Consider the following 6688-nt stretch of genomic DNA (forward strand, 5'->3'; position numbering starts at 1 on the left):
CGATGTTGAAAAGTTCCTTGCTATTGTGGGTGTTGTTGTCTAGTCGATCCTTGAATGCTGTTTTCTTGGCCTTTCGGATTAGTTGGTGGTGTATGCGGGTGGCGTTTTTGAAGGCGTCCTTGGTGCTAGTGGTTGGGTCTTTTTTCCAGGCCTTTTCAAGGGAGCGGCAGAGTTTTTTGGACTTCTTAAGTGTTTGACTGTCTAGGGGGGATATACAAAGCCCAGCTGTCACCCCACCCAGCCTGACAGCAGGCACCAAATGGTTAAAGTAAGAAAATGCCAAGTTTCTAAAAAGTGTTATTTTCAGAACTGCAATAGATGAAACTAACTTCACCATAAGTTGTGATTCTAAATTGTGGTTCTAGAGACACCAGACATGGGAGTCTTATCTCTTCCCAATTAGAAATTGCACTTATAAAAAGTAATAATGTAATCCCAATGTTATCCTATGGGAGAGATAGGTCTTGAATGAATTTAAGAGTTTTTTACTACTGGGTCATGCAGAACTTAAAAGTACATTCTACTTTTTAAATAAAATGAACCCTGCCCTTTAGCTGTCCAGGGCCTACCATAGGGGTGATGTATATGTATTAAAAATGAAGGTTTGGGCTTGGCAAGAGAGTTTTAACATGCTAGGTCACATTGCCAGTTTAAACTTGCACAGACAGGCTGTGCAGTGGCAGGCCTTAGTCATTGTTAAGGGGCTATTTAAGTGGGTGGCACAACCAGTGCTGCAGGTCCAGGGAGGACTTGACTTTGCAGTTCAGGTTGGACTGTGTCCATGAGGCACAGGGTCAAAAACTGATTTGCATATGGCCAGGCCTATGTACCCTGTATGTATGTAGTTTTTTAAAACAGGCGATGAAATTTAGAAATAGTATGGAAGGATAATAATAATAATAGTATTGTTAATTGAAATGACATTTTTTAAAGATATTTGAATGTTCCTATATAATAACCTGAATGTGTAATGGGCCTGCAACTTCTGTGTGTATTATTGTCTTGTTAAAGTCACTTTTTTAATTGGCTCTTTTTTTTAATGACAAAATGTGATAATATATGTAAAATGTTAATTGCTTTTATGGCTGTCAAAAGAAACAACCGAATAAAGGTTCTTGTCTTGATATGGCCAGGCCTAAACTAGAATGGCAAGGTGAGGAAAAGAATGATGGACTCAACCCAGATCTCTTGACTGGGGTGAATGTTTTGATTTGTTCTGCATTCTGTCCATCAATTGTGTCTCTTTTTTGCTTTCTTGCCTGCAGTTTCACTTGTAGCATTTAATTTACTTGCTCTGGGCACATGTAGTGCATTCTACTAGGGATTTATGAGTTCATTAAATATGATATTTGAGTATGAGCCAGTATTACCATGTTTAGAGGAGAGTAAACATGCACTTTAGTACTGGTTAGCAGTGGTAAAGGGCTCAGAGTCCTAAAGCTAACAAAAACAAGGTCAGAAAAAGAGGAGGAAGGCATAACGATTGGGGTGACACTGCAGAGTGGGCCATTTTCCAACTCAACCCCCTTCCAACCTAATGCCGGGGTAGACTAATCCATACCTTGATACACTTCCCTGCTTAGGTCGATAGAACATGGACAATGGCCCACTACTGCGGGGGACCTTGTCAATTTTATGCCTCTCTGAACTCAGTTGGATCCCTCTGTCTAAACTCTCAGGTGCCACTGAGCCAACTCATGGGGCACCCTTCTCCTCACTTGTGAACCCCATCTGTGCTGCGCCTAACTTTAACTCGCTCACAAATGGCAGACAGTACCACGATGGCCAACAAGGTGATGTGGCCCATCCCTCCCTTTGGACCAGCCTTCTGCCCAGAACCCAGGGGATTCAGAAAAGGGGGTGGTGATGAACAGAGTGTCTGAATTAAGCAGACCACTCTTACCCAGTCCAAAGATCAGGGCTTGATCCATCACAATTATTTATCTCACTGCACCATCCCAGCTCAGAACCTGGCAATATGCAAATCAGTCTGTCCCTGGCCCAGTCATCATGGGAACAGGGCAGACTAAACTACCAAGCCAATTCTTCACCAGAAACCCAGGGGAATTCTGTCTATAGGGACAACAACCAACAGAGGCCACTGACAGCTGTCGGCGTCTGGAGTCAGACCCCAGGCCATCCACTGCCAGGTGGAGGCCCTAAGTGGGCGGTTGGGTCAGCCTCTCTTCCCGGCTCTGGGCTGGCAAGTGTTCCCTATGGGCTCCTGAGGACTTTCTGACCTCTGAGGTTTCCTAGAGTGGAAAGCAGTAGCCTCAGGTGTTTTGCAACCTTTCTTCACTCTCCCTCTCACGTGTTCACGGGTGATATCCTGAAACTGGTCCTTTAACCCAGGGTCTGTACTGTTAGGCTGAACATGTGCCTGGCGAGCCAGGACTTCCAGGGGAGAACCATTTTAAGAAAGACACATTCTGTATGCGTGATGCAAGAGTCTGCCTGGTGCGGGTCCCCGGCCCTCTGTCCCTGTGACAGTGCATGCGCACCCCCGGGTCAGACGTGGCCTCACCAGGGTCAGCCTTGGGGGGCTCTAGTCTCAGATGTTTGTAAACATGCTTGCTCTTTCACATGAAAAATCTAAGTACCAAGGCTTTGAGTGGTTTGTGAGAAGGGTGATGGTGTTACCATGTATTATATGGGATAAAGTACCCACTGGCGTACATGTTAAGGATATTGCAAGTCACCTTGGAGTTCCATAACCTCTATGTGGTTATGGAACGTGCAATATATTTATCATATACGACAGGGGGTACATCATCCCTTATATAAAGGCAGTTATGCGTGATATTTATTTCTCATCATGACACCACGATCAGAAGACACAACTCTTTTCTTTGACCAAGGTCCTAAAGCACATAATGCATTTTACAGCTGTTTCATAGTGAGTAGTTTGAAACTTGAAAATCCTCTTTTTTCTCAAATGATGGTGTTAAGAAAGAAAATAGGCGGGGGAACCAATATAAAAGCAGCTGCCATTAGTGAATTTGGGAGGTGAAACAAGCAAAGGCAACACCAACTCCTCACTCCTTTGAGGCCGATTGACTTTACAATTCTTAAGCAATGAGATTGTTCCTAAGAACCTAATAAAAAGCCTGTGTGTCCCACCCCCACTTGATATTTGTTTTCCTAATGTGGGGGGGGGGGGGCATTAAGAATCTTGCAGGCCACCGCCCTGGAGAGACTGCAGTCCTTTTGCCGTATTTGGGGACTCCCCCACCCCCTTGCGCATCTGGCGGGGCTGCAGCCTCTTATGTTGCTCAGAATTGTCACTTTGCCTCATGTAACTTAACGTTTGCTTTTGTGTAATTTGTTTTCATGTAATTTTCTTCTAATGCATCATTACTGTTCCTATTGTGAAGCGCTCTGACACCTTCGGGTAAAGTCCGCGCTATATAAAAACGCATGAAATAAATAAAATGTGTGCCCTCACTCCACCCCCAACAGCCGAGAATCTGAATGCAGGGCGGGGCCTCGCGCCTTAGACACTGCTTCACTGCAGAGAAATGAAACTGTGCTCCAGCCGAGAAAGAAACTTAGAGAACTCGGGAGAAACGAAACTGAAAGCAGCCGAGGCGGGGCTCTGCTCTCTGCTCCACCCGCGCAGCCTCACGGCCTTTACATGCCGCGAATGAGGGAAGTAGAGGTATCGTTTGCAGAGAGGCTTGAGGGGACGGTGCGTGTAAACTGACCCCGTTTTTAGACGAATTTGTTGAAGTTTAAAAGTGCACCCGCTTTCCCCTGGTTCCTGCGCGTCACCGCTTCTGCTCACGTTTTACATCTGAGGATGGAGTCCTTGACCGCGGCTTTCGGAGTTAATGTTTATGTGATTCATTTAATTTCCCTGCGTTTGCATAGGACGCAGCATTCCCTACTCTGTGGGCTTTTTCTGGCACAGATGGTTGACTGTTGTCAAACTAGTACACACTCTACTAGAGCTGGGCGAGCCGCTGAAAGCTCGAGCCGGGGTCGGCGAGCCGCTGAAAGCTCGAGCCGGGCTCGACGAGCCGCCGAAAGCTCGGGCCAGAAGCATGGATTTGGCTCGGCTGAACGCCCGTTGAAACCCGAGCCCATAACGAGAAGAGCTTTTATGTACCCTCTGCTGTAACCCACGCTCTGCCCTCCTGCAGAAAGAGTAACAAATAAAGCACTAACATATGAGCTAGAAAGGAGCTACAATTAGATATTATAGATGCCAATTTAGATATGAAGTCGCAGTTAACCAAATTGTGTGATCCGGGGAAAATATTTGTTCTTACCAATCCTTTTTTTCTTTACTATCAAATAAGGAAGCTCATTCAAGTGTGTGAGCTCACAATACCAGCCGTACAAAAACCAGTGGTGTTTAATTTAATAGCCTGTAACTGCTGCATCTGTAAGAACCTTAGCCACAGGCGGGGTTCACACGACACATGTCTTGCCTCTTAGTACACTAGTGGCACTGTCGCCAGGGGGATTGATGGCAGGGATTGGAATGGTTCTAAGTTCATGTTTTAAAAACTTTTAATAAATACTTCTCAATGCAGTTTTATAATGTGACCTTTCAATATCAAAGCTTCCGCAAGTTAAAGAAATTCACTTTTTTAAAGAGACTTTATTAGATTGTATGCGATGTTTGTAGTATGATTTACATTGCAAATATTTTCAAGACTCGGCTTGTGCACAGGCTTCAGGAGCCGAGCCAGACCCTTGGCTTGCCCTGTTCATTTGTTGACTCGCCCAATTGTTCGCAGTCCGAGTGAAGGACATTACAGTGAGTCTGTGATTGTTGAACATATTTGAGAGTTTTTTTTTCTGGGCAAGAACTGATTACAGGAGCGTGAGAGCAGATATGAAGTCATTTTGAGTTGAGAACACCCTTTATAGTTTGTGTCTGCCTTTGGTTACTGTTATGTTGGGCGCGTGAGCAGCGCCAACACTTGCGGGGCATATAGGTATGCTGGCCGAACCAGGAATACACTAATGACCACAGGAGACAGTATAGCGGCTAGACTCGCGGGGCTCGCCTCCGTCGCCTTACTGGCGTACGTTTACGTGCCCCAACGCTTTTAAAACACATGTCACATGACCCTTACGTCCGAGGCGTGCCAGTACATCACTCATCACGACACCACATTCCTCCCCAACAAGTATAAAAACAAGATAAGAACAAGATTACCCCTAAACAGTGGAGTGAAATTTTACACCATACAACTTAGAACCACCCCGGGCACACATAGCCAGCCATATATTATAAATATAGAACAGTCTTTCGTGAAATAGTCCTTCAGTCGGCACAATGGTTCAGGATTTCTCCGCAACTGATACTAGGACTGGCTTCGCCCAGAAGAGGAAACCACCTCAGCTTCAGAGGTGACTTCACCGCGACTGCCCTCCAACGGAGCTGGAGAAGCCTCCACCTCCGCACGGCAGGTATCACTGGACCAGGCATCGTCCGAACTGCCAAAGTCACTACCATCACCCAAGGGGACACATCCCTCGGATTCACGGGGGTTGTCCTCGGCCTCCAGCTGAGTAGACGGTGACACCACCAGTTCCGGGTGATATTTTTTTAAATGAGAGACATTGCGAGCCACAGTCTCTCACCCTTGGGTGGCAATGATCCGGGTTCCCTTGTCACTGACCACAGTCCACAGCATCTTTTCATAAGGCAATTGGAATTTTTGAAAGATTGTTATCCTGGTGCACTCTGTAATGGTAAAGTTTTGTAAACATATATTGTAAAAGTTCTTAGTTAGCGCTACTCATGTCACAAGGCGTCCTGCCCTTGTCTTACAATAACTGGATACGTAGTGTGGAAGGGAGACTCCCTCCTACAGATGAGTGCGCTGTTTTTCAATGAAACACATCGGTTTCTTCTCCACTTTTTTCAAAATTTCATACTCGAATTATTCCATATATAACAGATCAATAATCCATGCTAGTTCTGCATTTGATTTGTAGTTTTATTTCACAATTTCATGCAGGATAATGTGCCAATCATCAATACATCTTATGTTCCCAATGCATTTCGGGTCCCATACATCGGACCCTTCATCAGGGGACTGAGGAATGAAAGGAAACAGGACCAATTAATTCACTGTCCATTGTATACACAAACAATATAACGATATGGATACTAAACATAAACGCTAACTCAATTACGATTCTCCAACCTGGAATCAGTATGTAACTCCTTAGTTCTAATATGTAAAAGCAATACAATTTCACTTTCCTAATTTCGGACTTGTTGGTATACCGCTATATTATAAAAACACATAAACTGATATTGCGCGATCTCATAACTATGCAAAACATCAAAAAACATCCGCTCGTTTTTCAATTTCAACTTACATTCGACCGTCCGGTCTGTTGCACAGAGTGTACTGGCGTCTCAGCGTTCACAATGTTGCGCGCCAAAAGTCAAGAGATAGCTGTCGAGTAAAGTTCCGCACACGTGATCGGAAAGCCTTCCAATCACGGCAGAGAATTATTCCGGTCATGTGACTGGGTCCGTTCTGGCTTCACAGAAGTGAAAATAGGTGAAACAACATGCTGCTTATATGTATTGCGAGTGATATGTGATCTATACTATGAGTGAAAATAGCTACATAATGCTTTACCATGCCAATAAGAATATATTAAAGAAATAAACAGTGATAAACGAAATATAATAAGTTGAGTCTTAAAGTTCAAA

Source organism: Lissotriton vulgaris, chromosome 7, assembly GCF_964263255.1.
Source record: "Lissotriton vulgaris chromosome 7, aLisVul1.2, whole genome shotgun sequence".
Lineage (NCBI taxonomy): Eukaryota > Metazoa > Chordata > Amphibia > Caudata > Salamandridae > Lissotriton > Lissotriton vulgaris.